The sequence below is a fragment of the Dendropsophus ebraccatus genome, chromosome 6 (assembly GCF_027789765.1).
Source record: "Dendropsophus ebraccatus isolate aDenEbr1 chromosome 6, aDenEbr1.pat, whole genome shotgun sequence".
NCBI classification, from domain to species: domain Eukaryota; kingdom Metazoa; phylum Chordata; class Amphibia; order Anura; family Hylidae; genus Dendropsophus; species Dendropsophus ebraccatus.
The window spans coordinates 15,803,518-15,826,421 of NC_091459.1; the positions used below are offsets into that span (position 1 = coordinate 15,803,518).

The following is a 22,904-nucleotide window of genomic DNA, read 5'->3' on the forward strand; positions in this document are numbered from 1 at the left end:
TAAGTTAGACCTAAGTTAAAGGAGTTTTCCAGAGTTAGAAAACATGGCCACTTTCTTCCAGAAACAACTCATCTCTTGCCTCCAGTTCAGCTGTGGTTTGCAATTAAGCTCCATTCACTTCAATGGAACGGAGTTACAAAATCTGCACCCAAACTGGAGACTAGAGTGGTGCTGTCTCTGGATAAAAAGTGGCCATGTTTTCCTAATGCTGGATAATCCCTTTAAGTAAGTTATACCTGAGAAATCAGTAGCTTCCTATCACTACGCCTATGCCACCTCTTGGTCTGCTATTATCTATTAATGCCAACAAAAATTTCTTCCACTGTGTTTGTATGGATTATTCCGATCTACTAAACATCCCGTTTCCAATATGACGAGACACAAGACTGGAACTAAAGGAGATTAATATAAAAGGGAAAAATACACACGAGACACGAAATCCCAGAGGCACATAGTAAATTCTACATTAACTCTTGCAAGCAACTTACAGGTTCTACAGTGAAGTGCAATTGAGCGCCATTACACAGCGGAATAGGATGTGCTTGTGTTTGCAACTGCTATATAAACCATAGAAAGTATATATACACCAGAAGAGAGATGACAGATGTAAAAGTATATATATATATATATATATATATATATATATATATATATATATATATATATTATATACACACACACGAGGAGAGAAGAAGAGTAACTAGCATGGAAGAAAACAACCAAAAGCCTTAAAGCAGGGGTAGGGAACCTTGGCTCTCCAGCTGTTGCAAAACAACAACTCCCATCATGCCTGGACAGCCAAAGCTAAATCTTTGGCTGTCCAGGCATGATGGGAGTTGTAGTTTTGCAACAGCTGGAGAGCCAAGATTCCCTACCCCTACTTTAAGGGTTCTTACCTAAACTTGCAAATAATGATTATTTGCAATAGGCAACTTCTCCGGTTTGCTTTGAAACAAGACCCTTCCTGACTATGAGAGTTTCTTGCTAAGATAAAAGGGTTGTGTTCCTGTTAGTAGCGCTCTTATGTGAACACAAGGGCCAAGGAGCAAACCAACAAATCTCTCTCTGAAAAGCTAAATGCTAGCTCGGTATTATTGGCTGCAGTGCTTCCTCCTCGTAGAGATGTGACAATATTATATGCCCAGACACAGGATAGCAGTGCATGATAACATGATTCTGCATACTGGAGGACTAGATGTGTATGAAGAAGGAAAAGGGTTTGTAGAGTCATAAAATATACATAAAATGGGTTTAAAAATAAAGCTATGTCTCATGCAAAATAATCAAGGTGTCTGGGTCTTAGGGTTGATTCACATGTACCGCATCAAATTCCGCATCAAAATCCACTGTGACTGCTGGTACTGTCAGTTTGAATGGGTTTACATACTCACAGCGGATTTTTTCATTCTGCTGCAAGTATGTAAAGCCTCATCCAACTTTACCCGCTGTGGCCCATTAAATAATTTACCAGTCCGCACTCCGGCCTGCTTCTGCGGCTCATCAGTGGGTGCGGTGGGACAGCGCACTGATTGGCTGTACTGCAGAACCGTCCAGATGATCTTTAGCGCCGCTGAGTTCTGATGCGGGCGCATCCGTGCATCAGAACTTCCCACTGCACACAATAGTGGGTGCGGCCTGGAGCCGCAGGCTCCATTGTGTGAGCTGACAGGTTTTTCGGCGGCCGCTATTGAGTGACATGTCAGTTTCTCGCAGTGCCGCTAGGGTTGAGGGAATAGGGATATGGTATACACTCCGGCCGGGATTCTCTCAGCCTGCAGCACTACGTAAGTACCACAGAAATCACGGCCACTTCTGTGATTTCTGCGGAACTTACGTAGTGTGAATATAGCCTGGTAAAGTATTCACCAGGCAACGGCGGGTTAAGGGGGATGGGGTTTACATACTCGCAGTGGAATGAAAAAATCTGCTGCGAGTATGTAAACCCATTCAAACTGACAGTACCGGCAGCCGCAGTGGAATTCACTGCAATCCAGTACCTGTGAACCCACCCTTGATCTAAATAACGGAACACAGCATCAAATCTGCTGCAGCTGCTGCAGAACCCCGGCTTGTAAAGACTGTCACTATGGAGCGGTTTCCATAGAAGCAGCACTAGGTGCATTTCTAATTGATCTACACCCTAAGTTGCTGTTTCCTGCTACAATGAATCTTCATAGCCTCAAATATATAATATCATAGATTTGTCAGTTACGCTGTCCTATGTAGGGGCAGCAGGTTACAGATACAGGCTGACAGCAGCCTGTCAATCATCCCCCCTTCTTATCTGATCATTATCAGGCAAAGTCGTCTTCATTACAGAGGAGCAGAGTGAAGACAGGTTCTGCTGTGTCTGTGTCTATTATAACCTATGAAGGGGGGAGGGGCGGGGGGATGAGTGAGCAGTTTAGAGACTGTGGGCACATAAAACGCTGGATGCACAGGTCAGAAAGGTCAGTATTGGGCTGGTATCTTGGTAAGAGAAGATTGCAGGATGATGTGCTGTGCAGGGCTGCCTTTTCTCCTCTATGTGCTCACTCATCCCCCTCAACCCTTCCCCCCTCCATAGACCTTAATGGACACAGAAATCCTGCTTCTTCTGAAGTGAGGGGGGAGGTAGGAAAACAGGTTTTTGAGTACAGAAGGAAACTCTTTTGCTGAATAAAATCTATTACAGAGTTTCTTAAAATGCCCTGTACTATTGATATTTACTGATTTCTGAAAAATGACCCTGAAATGACAGTTACACTTTAAAGAGTCACTGTCGTATTTTTTTTTTTTGCAGAAATCAATAGTCCAGGCGATTTTAAGAAACTTTGTAATTGGGTTTATTAGCCAAATCTGCCATTATCTGCATGTAAAAAGCCTTTTCCCAGGTCCCCCCCCTCCTTCCTCTTTTTCATCCACTCTGAAAAATCTGAAAATTGTGACTTGTTGCAGGAGACGTCCCCTGTCTGCTCTAGGGAGAGGGGAGGGGGGAGGAGGAAGGAGGGAGTTAGCCGGCAGCAGAAAGCAGATAACAGAGGATTACAGGCACGGAGCTGGGTGACAGCTGTAATCCGAGCTCAGACAGGTCACTGGTGATGGTCAGAACAGATAACGAGTGAGGGATTTGTAGATTAACTCTTTGTTGTCCTGTTTTGGTCTTTTCTTTAGCTCTCTCCATAGGAGAACAATGAAGACAGGGGAGAGAGCTTCAAACTGCTTTTTCATGATAAAAATGCATTTTTCGGATAATAAACCCAATTACAAAGTTTCTTAAAATCGCCTGGACTATTGATTTCTGCAAAAAAAAAATTCACGACAGTGACACTTTAAGACTGCCTGGTACATATATATATATATATATATATATATATATATATATATACATACATATAGGAATTTCATGAAACAATGCATCTATTCTATCTTTAGTATAAGTCTCAAAACACATAGAACACATTTTTATACCACCTTATGTACCATTTCATATGTAATAACACTAATCTGTCCCCTTAGAGGAATGTTCCTGTACTTACTTTTATCACATACTTCCTGGATACACTTATCTAGCAGGCGGCTTCCTGGAAGTATCGCCATGTTTGGGAAAACCCGTACAAAATAGTCAATAAAACTCTGCTTACTCAGCTCATGTGGAATTAATAGTAATCCTTCATGGTATGGCTAAGTAACAAAGCCAAATAATATTAAGAATCTCTATTCAGGGAGGCTTTGTGTACCTACAGCTCTGAGCTATACCTTTTCAAGTGAAGACAGATTAAAGCGGGGGCAGGGAACCTTGGCTCTTCATCTGTTGCAAAACTACAACTCCCATCATGCCTGGACAGCCAAAGCTTTAGTTTGACACCTGTGACATTAAACAACCTGAATGGAAAAGGAAAAAATAAATAAATAAATGGAAATAAAAAGGAAGTGAATAAGGAGAAAACATTTTAAAGGAATAAAGAATAATAAAGAAAAAAAAAATATTCCTTTAAAAGTTTATGAAATGTGTGCACCCCTTGGTTATGCTGAACGATAAATCTCGCCTGTATCTTTTACAGAACCTGTTATCCTAACAGGGTGGTTTTAGATTAGGACATCTGTATAATGGCCTATTTAGCAGCCCCACTGGGTGTCGTTCTACCTATTAGATGGCTGCTAAAGTGCCAACGAGATGACTAGCCCCAACAATGAACTATACATATGCCAACTTCCCGAGCTAAATGATCCCATTTATCCAACAAATGAGATACAAGTGGCAGGAAACCGAACTATACACCACAGAAACAATGATAAGATGAGCCGCGATAGAAGGAACATGTAATATACATATTACATAAGATATGCCGTGATAGAACATTTACTATACATACAGTATTACATAATAAGATAAGCAGTAATAGATGATACATGTACTATATATTACATGATAAGATAAGTAGAGATAGATGATACATGTACTATATACGAACCTGAACTCTCGGCAATGATTACCGCTGTATTCCACCTCCGTGGAGAGGGTAGATACAGCCGGAGGACCGCCTGGTAAACTGGAATACAGCCATAGCCATAGGCTGTATCCCAGTTTTCCAGGTGGTCCTCCCGCTGGATCCACCCGCTGCACGGAGGTGGAAGACAGCAGCAATCATTGCCGAGAGTTCAGGTTCGTACGAACCCGAACCTCGCCAGGTTCGGACCATCCCTGCATGTAGTATATATTACACATACTGTATGTTACATGATAAGATAAGCAGTTATAGATGATACATGTACTATAGCCCAGCTAGCTCAGTCGGTAAAGCATGAGACTCTAAATCTCAGGGTTGTGGGTTCGAGCGCCACGTTGGGCGCCAACTGTTATGGATGCACCTCAAGAGTGCTGTCATATTGACTATCAGTTACAAGTTATAAGTTTATAGTGCGCACGGAGAATCAAACACCCTGACACATTGATGGTTAAGGTGGATCTTCTTTATTCAAAGATGACAGCCAGTTTATATACCCTGGGGGCGTGTTTACTTCTACTAAGGCTCGTGGAGGTAGTCCCTCCATAGCTGTAACCCCTCTCTCCCCAGACAAAGAGTACTGCATGTATGTGCCCACATCTGTCCATATGTGGGGGAGAGGGATGGTCTGCATAGCAGGGTCCACAGCACTGACCCAGGAAATGTCCCTCACCTTCCAAATCATAGCAGATCCACTTCAGGCTGGGGCTTGCATCAGGGGACAGGGCTAATCTCTCCATAGTTGTATCCCCTCTCTCTCTCCGGACAGAGATTGCTGCATGTATGTGCCCACATCTGCCCTGCTCATTCCTTCATGCCCCCTGCAGTCTGTCAGTCCTTGTGTTTCCCGTCCTCTCCATTATTGCTATAATGTGCCTGTACTCACACTGTACAGCCATTCACACTGCTGTATAGAAAAGTCTCTGTCACTGTCCTCCTGCACAGCTCTGAGATTCTCACTTCCTGATTGGTCCACACTGAACATTGCTGTCATGTGCTAGAGATTTGTAATTTACTTCTATTAAACAATGTCAAGTATTCCCATACTTATCAGCTGCTGTATGTCCTGCAGGAAGTGGTGTATTCTTTCCAGTCTGACACAGTGCTCTCTGCTGCCACCTCTGTCCATGTCAGGAACTGTCCAGACCCGCAGCAAATCCCCATAGGAAACTTCTCCTGCTCTCCAGACTGGAAAGAATACACCACTTCCTGCAGGTCATACAGCACCTGATAAGTACTGGTAGGCTTAAGATTTTTTTTAATAGAAGTAAATTACAAATCTCTGGCACTTTCTGGCACCAGTTGATTTAAAAGGAAAAAAAATTGGGGAACAACCCCTTTAAGAAGCGTCTGAAAATAATCTGCTGCAAGCGAATTCACCCTATCAAGAAAGAAAATGGAGGGCTTCACACACTTAAAGAATAAAGGTGAATAAAAGGAGGTATTTTAACACTAAGTCAGTGGTAGGAATAATTTCAGGCTGACCAACACACCACAAGAAGAATTTAAGTACAAGCTGTGAAGCCATAAAGCCACAGCGACATGGAGATTAGCACTCAGACTGTTCTGTTCAGCGACTCTACAAATTACGATAAAAATAGCCGCACTTTCACAATACCACCTACCTATTACATTTAAATGGGGTTTTCCATTCTAAACAGTGTCATACCCAAACTCTCCTACGCTATACCTCTGCTGAATGTTAGGTTATAATAGTCACATTCGTAGCTTGAAGATTTGCCTAAAGAATACCTGTTTTTAACCTTTCTGAGGCTGTAAACCAGGGAGTCCTATGAATATACAGAACTACAAGCAGTTTCCCAATATCTAGGTAACAGAATACAGTGGTACCTTGGCTTAAGAGTAACTTGGATTAAGAGCATTTTGCAAGAAGAGCTCACAGTTTTCAAAATTGTGACTTGGTTTTAGAGCATTGCTTTGGTTTAAGAGCTCCCTGTACTGTGTGGGAAGGGGAGTGGGGGAGGGGCATGGTCTGCATAGCGGGGTCTACAGCCCTGTACTCTGACCCAGGAAGTCTCCCTCACCTTCCAAATCATAGCAGATCCACTTCAGGCTGGGGATTGCCTCAGGGGACAGGACTGTGGAGGTAATCTCTTCATAGCTGTAACCTCTCTCCCTGGATAGAGTGCTGTATGTATGTGCCCACATCTGTCATGCTCATTCCTTCATATTCCCTGCAGTCTCTTACACTTAGCTATACACGCTGCTGCTATAATGTGCCCGCACTTACACTCAGCTATACACATTGCTGCTATAATGTCGCTGCACTTACACTCAGCTATGCTGTGGAATCTGTTGGCGCTATACAAATAAATATTATTATCATTATTATTACTCCTACTCAGCTATACACACTGCTGTATAGAAAGGTTTCTGTCACTGTCCTCCTGTACAGCTCTGTGATTCTCACTTCCTGATTGGTTCATGCTGAAAACACACCCCTTTCCCATTGCTGTCATGTGACCACACAGACCTCTGACAGCAGCCCTGCTTCTCTATGCTAGCCTGTTGTACTACACTACTGCATTATGGGGATCGTAACCCTTATTCTAAAAAAGTTGCCTGGTTAGGAAAAAAACGCCACATTTTTCATATATCATATTATGGAATTTATAGAGGGGGGGTCTCCTGTTCATATTTCCTGCAGTCGGAGACCTCTCTAGTCCTGTATTACACAGACAACCTACTGATTTGTGTAATGTTTAACACCACCCTGTGGTGGCGCTGCAGGGAAATGTAATACTTTCCTGGCAATTTACAGCAGATTGCTGGGGGTCTCCCTAAGGCAGACTCTGTGTAATGGGATCTATCTAACAAGTAGGGATTATCCAAAGCATAGAGCCTCTCCAGTGCTTTGGGGGCCTATGGTCTCCATGATATATATAATAGCCATGCAGCTGCTCCATTTTTATACTGCTTTCCTGTGCATCTGTCTTTGCCAGATAACTACGGCTCACAGTAAACGTGTCCTTACATATTGTGCACAATATTTTACATTTAATACATCACACGCTACACTTACTTTTCAAATAGAGCAGAAATACACAGTTTTAGTTACTATAGCAATGCAGAAATTTTCCGCACGGACCCAAGGATAAATTTGGATGCTGCAGCACATTTATTACATTCTCTAAACACGGGGGAACATTTGTCTCCAATATATCAAATACAAGGCCGTGTTCACACAATGTAAAACAACGGCCATGGTTGATGTACTGTGTGCACAGCCGTTCTTTTGAAATGCATTGATTCGGAAACCTGCGGCCGTTGTGTTCAATGACTGCTACAGCCGTAGGTTTCCGAATACATTACAGTGTTTGAATATAGCCCAAAACTACTAATCCTAGTCAAGATCAAGGAAGTGATTTATCAAACATGCTGTAAAGTGAAACTGGCTCAGTTGCCCCGAGCAACCAATCAGATTCCACCTTTCAAGAGTCTGTGAGGGATGAAAGGTGGAATCTGATTGGTTGCTAGGGGCAACTGAGCCAGTTTTACTTTACACCATGTTTGATAAATCTCCCCCTATGAGTTTAGAATGTGCGCAGCTCAGCAGCAGAGACTCAATATATTATTAGGCTATGTTCACTCAATGTACTTTTTATTACGAGAACAGCCATTGTTGGCAAATAAAACGACATCTGTTTTTGACATAAAATAATACACTGCATTGAACTCTATACAAACAGCGTCCGCTGTATTGGAAAACGACATTGTTCGCTACGGCCGCACAAATAATTGACACGACATGTTTGCGGCTGCTAGTTCACGCACAACAGCCACTGTTCACACTCTGTGCACACGATGTATGGCCATTCTGGCGTTCTGCACCTAGCCTGAAGGCCCAAACTACGGATTCAGCGCTGAAATTCCACTCAGAACTCCCGACCGCGGACTCCATGCCAAATCCTGCCTGTTATCGCTTTCAATAGGAGGCCTTGCACATTGACATGTCAATTCTTTGAGCGGAGAGCGGAGGCGTGCGAGGCCTCTCATTGAAAGCGATAGCAGGCAGGATTCGGTGTGAAGTCTGCAGGCGGAGTTTCTGAGTGGAATTTCGGCACTGATTCCGTAGTGTGAACTAAGGGCCCTATTCCACCGGACGATTATCGTTTGCATAATCGTTAACGATTACCTATCTCAAACGACCGCTATTGCGAAAGACCTGAAAACGTTCACTCATTTCCATGGAACGATAATCGTTACTTATGATCGTAATTGCGATCGCTTTCCTCTTCGCTATTTATTCGCTATTGCGTTCATATATATTGCAAACGACCGAACGATGTCTTATTCAATGCGAACGATTTGCGAACGAGCAACGATAAAAATAGGTCCAGGTCTTATAAAGCGATCAACGATTTCTCGTTCGGTCGTTAATCGTTAACTGCATTTCAACCGAACGATTATCGTTTAGATTCAAACAATTTAACGATAATCTGAACGATAATCGTCCGGTGGAATAGGGCCCTTAGGCACACAATGCAATTTTTTGGAAAACTGCCACTGCAGTGTTTGGGTACTTCTTTCCTATTGGATCCACTTCTGGGTTTGGCACAAACACTGCAGTGGTAGTTTTCCAAAAAAAGAAGCTGTGTGTGTTTCCAGTATAAGGCTATGTTCACACTACCTATATTTCAATCAGTATTGTGGTCCTCATATTGCAACCAAAACCAGGAGTGGATTAAAAACACAGAAAGGATCTGTTCACACAATGTTGAAATTGAGTGGATGGCCGCCATTTAATGGCAAATATTTGCTGTTATTTTAAACTAATTATATTGAACTAATGGCCGTTATTTACTGTTATATGGCGGCCATCCACTCAATTTCAACATTGTGTGAACAGATCCTTTCTGTGTTTTTACTCCATTCCTGGTTTTGGTTGCAATACTGACTGAAATATACGTAGTGTAAACCCAGCCTAAATAAGATGGCAACCTATTGGATCTGGCATCACTTCTAGTCTGCGGATGAGATTATTCTGCTAAGACAACGGGATGTATGTCAAGATGTATTGTTTTAATTGTTGCATAAAATATCAGTGTGTTCCAATAAAAAGAAGAGGAATAGAATCCTTCCCATTCCCTTGGGTAATTCTTGTGGTGCGGACAGAAATGTGACGGCCGTGTCACCAAACATAACTGCAGCTTCACATGTGGTGGGGAGTATGGAGACTGCGGCGGTGAATACCAGAAGGTCCCCAGGTACGGTGCAGGATATGTGGTATTTAACACTCCGGCCTTGTAAGACTCAGTATGTGACCGCGTACAGCTGTTGCTCTTTACAGACAGAATGTAACAGACAGGTAGTAATTACTTGTGGGACCATAAGACTCTACAGTACATGTCACCTGACTGGCGGTAAAGTGCGTCAACCCAACACAAAGTCTGTGATGTCGCTGATGAAACACAGTATTCTGTTCACCTGCTCCTTCCCGCTTGTATCCCTGGAGGCCCTGTGTAGTGGATATGCTCCCATAGGGCACAAAGCCCCAGACTCCAGGGCGGAACCCGGCTACAAGTTCCACATTGGTTCAGTGTGTTGACAACCACTATGCACTACATCAAATACTGTGCGGGGGGGAATTTATCAAGGGCCTTGGGCCTATTTTTAGGTGAATAATTAGATTTTTCTATTTATGAACCAGTATTTGACAGGTTAATATTTTTAGATGCAACTTTCTTTCTTATTTTTTTTAAGTCTGTTTCGAGTATTTACCCAAGAATTCTCCAAATTCAGGATTAGCGGCCAATTTATCATTTGCGACTTTTTTTTTTTTTTAAAGTCTCACAAACTGGTGCAGGCTTACATTTGGTCAGTACCAGGGGAATCTGTTTGCAATTTTTTTTTTAAACTTTTTGTGACAATTTTTGCAATTCTTTTTTTTCTCACTTAGATGCACTCACTCTGGCAGGGCCAAATTTTAGTCCCACCAGCTATGAATATGTAGATGAAGATAATCAGCACTCACCATTCAGTTCAGTGATATTATTCAGTGCAGAAATTCATCAATATTTACAGCGGTAAGAGTTTCAGCCAAGAATTGCTAAAGCTGATAAAGGCCATGCTTGGCCGAAAGGCATACTGGTGTAAATATTGATGCATTTCTGCACTGAATAATGTCACTGAACTGACTGGTGAGTGCTGAGTATCTTTATCTACATATTGCTGGAATCCTCCACCACAAGCACCCCTCAGAGTGCTGTCCTTCTATCTTCACCACCAACTATGAAATCTGCATTCAGGCGGGGGTGGGTGTGAAAATAACAAAAAAGTTAACTGACCCGTCCCCCGTTGCGCCGCTGCCAGGTTCCGTTCGGGGTCCTGCAGCTCCTCTAGCTGCAACGTCACAACCCCGGTGATTGCCCACTCAACCAATCAGTGACTGGGGCGGGACACCAGGCATTGCTCAGCTACAGGAGCCTGGTACCCAGTTCCCTGCAGAAGATTCTGACACCAGCGAACCGGACCCTGGCGGTGGCACTATGAGCAATGGGAGATGTATGACTTAACTTGCTTGTTATTTATACACCCACGCCTGCCTGTCTGCAGATTTGGTGGGACTTTTCCTTTAATAAATCGGTCACAAGATATTGGAACAAACTCATTAGAAGAGTCACACACATCAGACTCCTTAGTAGATGTCCCCCTATGTCCTTACAATACAATGTGATGACAGAATGTCACATAGTTCAAGCTGCCCGCCAAGATAACATGGAAAGCAAACAATGGGGGATGTACAGCAATAGAGAATACGTGTAAGGGTTCCGTCCCTACAGATCCCTGCAGCCCTGGGACACATTTCCTCAGCACTGGCTGATGTCACTGCACATCTTCCCCTCATCCTGACAATGCACAGAAACCATGGTCTAATACCCAGCAAGCGTCCTCGGCTTATTTATGTAACATGCTGCATTCAGTTCAGCTAACATCAGGCGTGCAAGAGGCTCGCTTGTGCTGCACGCAGTCTAGTATGAAGCTTCTGTATGACATCTCCCCTCTGATGTGGCTGAGAGGAAAGAGAAGAGTCTGCAGCGCATGTATGGAATCTTATCAAATAAACTATTAATTACATGTAGCAATTTACAAATATAGTCAAGTTTTCCCTTTTAATTCCTAATGGTACGGCTATTCTGTTCTACTTCATCTTATTCACTTTAAAGGGGTTGTTCACCCCCCAAAAAAAAATTCTTTCAAATCAGTTGGTGCCAAAGATTTGTAATTTACTTCTATTAAAAAATCTCAAGTGTTCCAGTACTTATCAGCTGCTGTATGTTCTACAGGAAGGGGAGTATTCTTTCCAGTGCTCTTTCCATAATATTAGCAGTTTATTCCCTATGCTAATAAGTCATGTTGGTGAACTGCCCAGGTGATCCATCCCTTGCTGGCCCATCCCCAGGCAGCCCGATCTGCTGGCTGATCAACCCTTAGCCAGCCAGCCACTCCTAATGAAAGGAGAAGTCAGGCGAAAATTTATATTAAAGTATGGTATTGCCCTCCAAAAGTTATACAAATCCCCAATATACTTATTACGGGAAATGCTTATAAAGTGCTTTTTTCCCCTGCACTTACTACTGCATCAAGGCTTCACTTCCTGGATAACATGAAGATGTCACTTTCTGAATAACATGGTGATGTCACTTCCTGGATAACATGGTGATGTCACTCCCTGGATAACATGGTGATGTCACTTCCTGGATAACATGGTGATGTCACTTCCTGGATAACATGATGATGTCACTTCCTGGATAACATGGTCATGTCACGACCTGACTCCCAGAGCTGTTCGAGCTGTGGCTGCTGGAGAGGATGATGGCAGAGGGATGCTCAGTGTCCCTCTAGTGCCCTGTGTCCCTAAGTATCCCCCTGCAATCATCCTCTCCAGCAGCCACAGCCTGCACAGCTCTGGGAGTCGGGTCGTGACATCACCATGTTATCCAAGAAGTGACATCACCATGTTATCCAGGAAGTGACATCACTATGTTATCCAGGAAGTGACATCACCATGTTATCCAGGAAGTGACATCACCATGTTATCCAGGAAGTGACATCACCATGTTATCCAGGAAGTGACATCACCGTGTTATCCAGGAAGTGAAGCCTTGATGCAGTAGTAAGTGCAGGGAAAAAAGCACTTTATAAGCATTTCCTGTAATAAGTGTATATTGGTGATTTGTATAACTTTGGGGGGCAATACAATACTTTAATAAAATTTTTTGCCTGACTTCACCTTTCATTAGGGGAAGCGGGCTGGCTGAGGGTCAATCGGTGCATTGGGGCAGTAGACCCACCCCCAGTGCACCAAAATACCTTATTGGCATAGAAACTGCTAATATCACATAAACACCGCTCAGCACTCCAAGTGCAATAGGGACATATAAGCAGGTTTGATACTTCAAAAGCTTGGTTCACACTGCATTTATGCAATCTGTTTTTTTCATTTGTTTTATGCAAAAAAAAAAACAACAAAACAGATGAAAAAACGGATGCATGTGTGGATTTTCCATTGACTTCCATTATAAAAAAAAGGGGGGGTTGACGACATTTTTGTGTATGCTAAAAAAAAGATGCGTTTTGATCCGTATCCCCTTGGGCCGACCCCATTTTCTCAGAAAGCATGATGGCATTAACTATCAAAAAGTCTATCACTTTATCCAAATACAAGGATGGTTTCTTCCAACAAGAGGCTACATATAGGCGGGCTGCTAAAAGAATATATTGAGACAGCTTTAACAGTTGGTTGGGGAACTTGGACGGCTTAACTCCAAAGAGGTATACCTGGGCCGTCTTAGGGTACGACCAAGCAATAATGCCTATCACAACCACCATCCATAAAGTCTGTATTATTCGGCATGACCACTAAATATGGTGCATAGAACCCTGTGCAGGACAGCCAATGGAAGTCAATGGAAAAACAGATCAAAACGGAAGCACGCAAACGCATCAGTTTTTTGGTTTTTTTTTTTGTCTAAAACGGACTGCAAAAACATGGTGTCAACCCAGCCTTACCTGCTGATAGTTTCCCTTTAAAAATAACTGCATTACAAGCCCTCTTGATATATTTCATGGTGTCATACAGATAAAACATAATTTCAATTAAAAGTGTTAAAGGTGTAAGCCTCAAAGGGTTCCGGAACTTTGCAGTGCAGGACTTGCTGTGAATCGCATGCGTTATGGGCAGATTTGGCTACAAATTGGATTTCCCTTCTGCTTGACTGACAGTGGTGAAATCTTTAGTAAATATCAGCTATAGAATGAGCACACTGAGGATATATAAGCCTGGCTAGTGGAGATGTGTGTACGCTGATGCTTCTCCATGCGGATCCTGGCTGTGAGGACTGCATGTGAGCTGCGGAGTGAGCCATGAATAACATGGACCATATGTAAGCCCCGGACTGGCTGAGGATAATCCTTCTCCTCCTCGGACTGTTTCACCGTTCATGGTACATCTACATCTTCACTGTAGGACTGTGTATTTGTTACATTTATGGTGCGTTCACACCTACAGGATCTGCAGCTGATTTTCTGCAGCAGATTTCATTTAAATAACTGAACACAGCATCAAATCTGCTGCAGATCCTGTAGGTGTGAACGCACCCTTACTATACTCTTTATAAAGAGATGCAAGCAAGAAGCAAGATGTGTGTTGCAGTATGGTCTATTTTACATTGATCCGTCTGCGTTTCCCTTAAGCGCAGTAGAAAAAGGGCTGGAGGGAAACGCATCTTTGAACTGATCCCATTCATTTCAATGGGACAAAAAAGGGAGTTTTAGGGTACGTTTACACTTACCGGATCCGCAGCTGATTTCATTTAATTAACTAAACACAGCATCAAATCTGCACCATCAAATCTGCTGCGGATCCTGTAGGTGCGAACGCACCCTAAGGGTACAAACACACACACCGCATACGCACCGTATTTTCTGCTGCGATACGCAGCAGATATGCAGCAGATTAGATCTAAATAACTGAACACAGCATCAAATCTGCACCATCAAATCTGCTGTAGATCTGATGCGTATCTGCTGCGTATACGGTGTGTGTGTTTGTACCCTAAAGGGGTTATCCAGCGCTACAAATACATGGCCACCTCCCCCCCCCCTCTCTTGTCTCCAGTTCAGGTGCGGTTTGCAATTAAGCTCCATTTACTTCAATGGAACGGATTTCCAAACCCCACCCAATCTGGAGGCAAGAGAGGGTTTTTGTGGCGCCTTCAATGACCTGCCACGTGGCAGGGAGAGGCGGGTAGGCAGTCATCTGGGCGGCTCCCCCCCATGTCTAGTCATAGCTCTCTGCCTGTCAATCATCTCTGCCTAGAGCGCTGACAGGCAGAGAGTGGTGACTACACACGGGTGGGGAGTTGCCCAGATGACTACCTGTCACAGCTCCCAAAGAATTTAAAGGGGTTATCCAGCGCTACAAAAACATGGCCACTTTCTTCCAGAGACAGCACCACTCTTGTCTCTAGTCTGGGTGCAGGTTTTGTAACTCAGATCCAATGAATGGAGCTTAGGTGCAAAGAGAAACATATTTAGTAAATGCACCACTATTATTTAAACAGGAGGAATGGGAAGGTACATGTATATTGCTACTGCATGTATAGATTTGATGCTGCATATTAAGGATGGTCCGAACCTGCCGAGGTTCGGGTTCGTACGAACGCGAACTCTCGGCAATGATTCCCGCTGTCTGGTCGCTCCGTGCAGCAGGTGGATACAGCGGGAGGACCGCCTGGAAAACTCTCCACGGAGCGGGCAGACAGCGGGAATCATTGCCGAGAGTTCGCGTTCGTACGAACCCGAACCTCGGCAGGTTCGGACCATCCCTACTGCATATATTACTGCTACATAGTAATGCTCTATGAGACATTTTACCAGCAATATCACTGTGCCCCACAGTCAAAAATAGACGGCCACACCGAACAGCCACAAAAGTGTAAGCGTCATTTAACAGATTTTTGCAGAAATAAAAAAAATAGTACAAGCGATTTTAAGAAACTCTGTAATAAAAAAAAAAGTCTTTCTGTAATCAAAAAGCTGTTTTGCGACCTCTCCTTCCATTTATCTGCTCATTAAAGGGTTAGTGCGACGCTAAGAAATTATTCACAAAATAACACACATGACAAAGTTATACAACTTTGTAATGTATGTTATGTATGTGAATGGCCCCCTTCCCCGTGTTCCCCCCCACCCAAGCCCGTGGACCCGGAAGTGTAGTGCAGTATACATACCTGATCAGTGTCGACCCCCGTCCGCCGTCTTCTGGAGGCCGGCCGACCCGCTCCTGACGTCCCTTATGCCAGTCCCCCTCTGCCACATCATAACAATCGCGGCTGAGCATAGTTATGACGCGGCAGAGGGGGGCCGGCATGAGGGACGGCAGGAGCGGGTCGGCCGGCCTCCCGAAGATTACATCACAAACGGCTTATGGGGGTCGACACGAATCAGGTATGTATAATGCACTACACTTCCGGGTCCACGGGCGGGGGTCGGGGAACACGGGAAGGGGGCCATTCACATACATAACATACATTACAAAGTTGTATAACTTTGTCATGTGTGTTATTTTGTGAATAATTTCTTAGCGCCGCACTACCCCTTTAAAGTCATCTTCATTATAGAGGAGCAAAGTAAAGATGGGTTTGCCGAGTCCATTATAACCTATGGAGGGGCCAAGGGGAATGAGTGAGCAGGAAGAGCAGAGAAGCAGCTTTACAGTTTGGAGACTGTCTCGGCACATAAAACGCCAGATTCACAAGTCAGAAAGGTCAGTACTTATCTGGGAGCTTGGTAAGATAAGATTGCAGGATTTTGTAGTGTTTTGCAGGGCTGCCTTTTCTCCTCTCTGTGATCACTCAACCCCCTCTGCCTCTCCCCTCTCCATAGATCATAATAGACACAGAAATCCTGCTTCTCCTGAAGTGAGGTGGGAGGTAGGAAAACAGCTTTCTGAGTACAGAAGGAAACTCTTTCTCTCAATAAAACCTATTACAGAGTTTATTAAAATCACTTGTACTTTTGATACTTATTGATTTATAAAAAGTGACATTTAAAGGGAACCTGTCACACGGTGTGCCGAGAGCCCGCCCGACCCCCCGTGGAGCCCTGGATACTTACTCTTTCCTGGAAATCCCGCTCCTGGATCCGGTCCCGGGACGGAGATATCGCCGTCGGAAGCTGTGCGCGCGCTCACCAGAGATTAGTCTGACGCCCATAGAAAATGACGGCTCCAGTCATTTTCTATGGACGTCAGACTCATCTCTGGTAATTAGCATACAGCGCGCACTCAGCTTCTGGCGGTGATATTTCCGGCCTGGGACCGGATCCAGGAGCGGGATTTCCAGGAAAGAGTAAGTATCCAGGGCTCCACCAGGGGGCGGTTGGGCGGGCTCCGTGTGACAGGTTCCCTTTAAATGACAGTTATACTTTAAGGAACGGGCAAGAGGAGTTGCTTCTCAGATTAGGATCTGTAGGTCAGGGTTGGTTATACCAGTATCACTGTCTCTTTAGTTTGGAGAATGAAGTTGTGCACACTGTAATAGAAAAGGTATAGAATACTGTGCAGAAGAAGAAGACGACACAGTCCATGTAACGCAGTGCAATAGGGGTCTGAATAGTGATGAGTGCACGGGCTGGCGCAGACCTTCAATAACAATAATAATCACAGTCAGGTCATCCTGCTTGTGCCTGTAGCCATTAATTGACCAGCTGCTCTCACAGCTCCTCCATAGCCACCGCGGTCTATGTGACAGGAAGTGACAGTGCCAAGTAATGGAGGATGGATAAAAATAAGATGGGGGGCAGGCCAGGCTCGACTCGCTGCCATTAAATAGATTTGCATCACACGCTAGATGGCCCACTTGTCAACACTGGGGGGAAGAAATACCGTATAAATAATGCAAATGGATTTAAAGTGCACCGTGCTTACACCTAGAAATGTGCACGACATTGCGGTATTATTAAGCAAATCAACAAATGTAAAGAAAAAATATATACATCATCGGAAGTTATGGAGGTGGAATAAACTTCCTACATATTACATATCTACATACATAAACTATGAAAAAAATATATAATACTAATAATTAAAATTATATATATATATATATATATATATATATAGTGAACAAGCAAGAGAATATCAGCTCAAAGCAAGAATGCTTAGAAGCCCCAGGGGGCATAATAGAGAGATGTCATGTGAGAGCCTGTGCTCAGGGGACATTATTGTTACCGTATCAAATTTATAAGCCTCACTAATCTGAAAGGTGCAATGCACTGCATGGCGACGGGAGGAACATCCTGAGAACATCGGTGTCCTGGTTTGCCCTAAAGCAGGGGTAGGAAACCTTGGCTCTCCAGCTGTTGCAACTCCCATCATGCCTGGACAGCCAAAGCTAAAGCTTCTACTTTCCCACATGATGGGAGTTGTAGTTTTGCAACAGCCGGAGAGCCAAGGTTCCCTACCCCTGCGTACAGGTTTGCACCCAAGCAAGTCAGGTATTGTCATAAAAGTCATATAAGGTTACATCACTGTTTCTCATTGTTGAATCCAACCCTAAAGGTGTTAAAAAAAATTCATGCCCATAAACTTAAAGGGGTAGTTCACAAAACACTAGTGCCATAAAGTGAAAGACATTTGTAATTTACTTCTATTAAAAAATCTCAAGTCTTCCAGTACTTATCAGCTGCTGTATGTCCTGCAGGAAGTGGTGTTTTCTCTCCAGTCTGACACAGTGCTCTCTGCTGCCACCTCTGTCCATGTCAGGAACTGTCCAGAGCAGTAGCAAATCCCCAAAGAAAACCTCTCCTGCTCTCCAGACTGGAAAGAATACACCACTTCCTGCAGGACATACAGCAGCTGATAATTTTTTTTTTAATAAAAGTAAATTACAAATCTCTGGCACCAATTAATTTGAAAATACATTAATGTGAACAACTCCTTTAAAGCCCTGAAGGCACGGCTAACGCTAGTCTTTCTATATGCAAACCATGTAAAACACAATCCCGTTCTCCGCTGCATAACATATGAAGAGTCGTCCCCACAGACATCAATGTAGACAACTCATTTAGGATTAGTAAATAGGAAGCTGAAACAGCGCACTAAGCACATTGGGGCCGTTCCTTTATACGGCCCAGTGCATGACGGGTTGTGGATAGTTCTTGGCCTTTTTTATTATACTATGACAATCCAGGAACATTGCCAGGCAGCAGTCAGTGATGCCAGTAATAGAGGTGTGGCGGTGACAACGTCCCATGGCGGTATTATTATACAGCAGCCATATTGCTTTGCCTACATTATGGCTAATAGGGATGCACAAGCATATAGCAATGAAACGTAAAACACAGGAAAGCAAAAAAAGGGAAAACCTGGAGCGGTTTAGGATTTGATGTCTGCACTTAAACTATGCTGGAACACAAAGTACAATGCAAAGTAAACGTCATCTGTAAAACATGGCAGATTTTATAACAAAGTATAGAAAGAACTGCAGAAAACTGTACATCGTAACCTAGCAGCAATACAACACAGTATAAAAACTATAGAAAACTGTACATAGTAACCTAGCAGCAATAAAACAGTATAGAACTACAGAAAACTACATAGTAACCTAGCAGCTATAAAACACACTATACAAAGAACTATAGAAAATTGTACATATTAATCTAGCAGCAATAAAACAGTATAGGGCTATGTTCACACTACGTATATTTTCATAAAACTATGGTCGTTGTTGCCCATTGCAACAACGGCCGCGATTTATACGAAAATATAGGTGACGTTGCAGCCTATGGAATCCCGACCGGAGTGTTTACACATAGTATACACTCCGGCCTGGATTCCTAGCGGCGCCGCGAGAAACTGACATGTTAGTTTTCTGCGGCCGCTATTCATTGAACAGTGGCCACAGAAATCCTGTGAGTTCCCACAATGGAGTGAGCGGCTTTGGCCGTACGCTCCATAGTGTGCAGTGGAGAGTTTGTGGCGCTAAGTGGCGCTAATGATCAGCCGGCCGTACTGCACTACTGTCCGGGATGATCTTTTCTGAGACCGGCCGTTCAGTGACCCGGTCGGGTCACGGAACGGCCAGTCTCTTACAGCGTACGAACATGAACTACTGAACTACAGAAAACTACATAGTAACCTAGCAGCAATAAAACACAGTATAAAAAGAACTACAGAAAACTGTACATAGTAACCTAGCGGCAATACAACACCGTACAGAACTATAGAAAATTGAACATAGTAACCTAGCAGCAATACAATACAGTATAGAACTATAGGAAATTGTACATAGTAACCTAGCGGCAATACAACACCGTACAGAACTATAGAAAATTGTACACAGTAACCTAGCGGCAATACAACACCGTACAGAACTATAGAAAATTGAACATAGTAACCTAGCAGCAATAAAACACAGTATAGAACTATAGAAGAATACATAGTAACCTAGCGGCAATACAGTATAGAAAGAACTAAGGAAAATTGCTCATACATCAATAACCCAGCCGCAATAAAACACAGAACTACAGAAAACTGGACATAGTACACTAGCGGCAATACAACACAGTATAAAAAGAACTATAGAAAATTGTACATAGTAACCTAGCAGCAATACAACACAGTATAGAACTATAGAACAATACATAGTAACCTAGCAGCAATACAAGACAGTATAAAAACAACCGCTCAAAATCCCTGTAAACTGCAGAACCCCTGCATCCAGACACACTGCACACAGTATAATGCAGGGGTAGGGAACCTTGGCTCTCTAGCTGTGGCAAAACTACAACTCCCATCATGCCTGGACAGCCAAAGCTAAAGCACCTACTGTCCAGGCATGATGGGAGTTGTAGTTTTGCAACAGCTGGAGAGCCTGCTATAATGCATAATATAGAAACATCCATTATCATTAGGACACGGTGCACATATAAAGTAACACACCCATGATGCTGCTTACAAATCCGTAAACCCGTACAGAAAAACGACACAGCGTCCAAAAACCGCATAACGCACAAACCTTCAAAAGTGGGAATCAATAAGCGCAGAGGGATCAGCAAGATGCAAAGCGAGTGGATGCTCTGCAAACCTCAGCACCATGAACTGCAGCAACTTGAGAATGCAGAGCTTCCCAGCAGTGTGCAGTCATTCCTCCCCTAACGGGATCCATGCACCTCTAGGAGAACTCCGGAACGTCCCAGACGCTGCCAATGCATGGTGCAATACTGCAGCCAGAACAAATGCCAAGGAACGCTCGCTTAAAGGGCTGTATTAGACAAGGCGTCGATGTTACTCCTTGATCTTGACAGATGTTATTTGTTGTGTGATTTCTGCTAAATCCCACCGATATGTTTATTCACCAGAAGAACATAAAAGCCATATAAGATGCAGGAACAATGTAAACAATCTGCAGGAACAGAACCCATTCCCGTCATACAATATCAAAGCAGGGGTGGGGAACCTTCAGCCGGCCAGCTGTTGCAAAACTACAACTCCCATCATGCCTGGACAGCCAAAGCGAAGCTTTGGCTGTCCAGGCATGATGGGAGTTGTAGTTTTGCAACAGCTGGAAGGCCAAAGGTTCCCCATCCTTACCATAAAGGAACAATTGCTGTAAAATCTTCCTGATCTCAGCAACCGGGATGGAGGGGACTCATGCAACTTGGTATCCAGATGCAAATCTGTGCGGAAACATCTGCAGCGCTGCATCCAGAGGAGAGCCGGACAGATAATACAGTCATCCTCCTCTATAGCATAGCACAGACCTACAGGTCCCAGGAGACATGAGAGAAGAATAGGCCCAAGAAGAAGTGGGCAGAAAGACCACCGGATTAAAGGGAACCATTCACCCCGTGGCCCCCGGCAGAAACTGACATACAGTGACATAAAGGTCAATATACTTACCACATCGCTCCCGGTCCCGTCCCGGATCCCGTTGTTGACACGGAGAAATCGCCGATTCTTCTTCTCCCGCCCATTATGGTAATGAGCTGAGATGAGTCCAACGTCCATAGGAAACGACGGACGAGTCCAACTTATTCATGAGGTCCTCTTCTCGTCGCCACCCATCCACGCCTCCTGGAACTTGATTGACGTCTTCAGTCTTCTGCCGAATTCCCGCGCAGGCGCCGCTGCGATGGTCTCGTCACCTCTTCTGCGCCTGCGCGGTAAACAGGATACGTGTTCGAGCCAATCGGCGCACGCGCAGTAAACAGTGAAGCTGCAGAGCGGCTTCAATTGTGAACTGCGCATGCGCCGAAAACGACTGTCACGGCGCCTGCGCGGGATCCGGCGAGGAGAAAGAAGACGAGGAGGAAGAGGACCTGGCGTCAATCAAGTGTCGGAGGCGGGGAGAAGGCTGAATTTCGGACCCGGCGGCGCTCATTACCATAATGGGCGCGAGAAAAAGAATCGTCGATTTCTCCGTGTTAACAACGGGCTTCGGGACGGGACCGGGAGTGATGTGGTAAGTATATTGAACTTTATGTCACTGTATGTCAGTTTCTGCCGGGGGCCACGGGGTGAATGGTTCCCTTTAAGGCTATGTTCTCATACTATTTTTTTTAACAGAATGGCAGTTGTTTTCATACTGCATTGAAATGCATGGAGCGACGGCCGTTATTCAATAAATTATGTGAAAACAATGGCCGTCGTTCCATGCATTTAATCGCCGCATGTAAAGGACGGCCGTTGTTCCATACATTTCATCGCCGTATGAAAAGGACGGCCGTTGTTCCATACATTTCATCGCAGTATAAAAAGAACGGCCATTGTTCCATCGATTTCAGTGGATTTCATCGCAGTATGAAAAGAACGGCCATTGTTTTATTGATTTAAGTGCATTTTATCACAGTACGAAAAGAACAGCCGTTGTTTTAAAGGAAAAGTCCGACAGGGGAGAAATTGATTACAAGTACTAATTTACCTCTCACCGTGCCCGAGGTGAGTGGCGGGACTGGGTTCGGGACCCCCACCGGAAGGCATTCTCTCCCCCCGAGTTGTGATGACATGCCGGCTGATGGACTGGTTGAGCGGCCAGTCCATCAGCCGGGTCATGACGTGTCAGTGCCAGAGATCCCGGAGCCTGACAGGGGTCCCGAGGCCGGTCCCGCCACTCACCGCCGGCACAGGGAGAGGTAAGTTGGTACTTGTTACCAGTTTCCCCCCTGTCCCTGCCGGATTTTATATATCACTGAACTTCTCCTTTAATGGAAAACAACGGCAAAAATAACACAATGGGGGGAGATTTATCAAACATGGTGTAAAATGACACTGGCTCAGTTGCCCCTAGCAACCAATCAGATTCCACCTTTCATTCCTCACAGACTCTTTGGAAAATAAAATGTGGAATCTGATTGGTTGCTAGGGGCAACGGAGCCAGTTTCACTTTACAT

At 44.1% G+C, this 22,904-nt stretch overlaps 1 protein-coding gene across 3 annotated transcripts in view; it reads right to left on the reverse strand.

The window, feature by feature from the left end:
• FAM131A (family with sequence similarity 131 member A) overlaps nt 1-22,904 on the reverse strand; it is a 50,311-nt gene that overhangs the window by 23,613 nt on the left and 3,794 nt on the right. The window contains exon 1 of one of the 3 annotated variants that reach the window (XM_069973459.1): nt 3,739-3,825. The exons of the other annotated variants lie outside the window; for them this stretch is intronic. The gene's annotated coding sequence lies outside the window, so the exon portion shown is untranslated. Of the gene's footprint in view, nt 1-3,738; nt 3,826-22,904 lie in introns of those variants that run through there. 3 annotated transcript variants of the gene reach the window in all.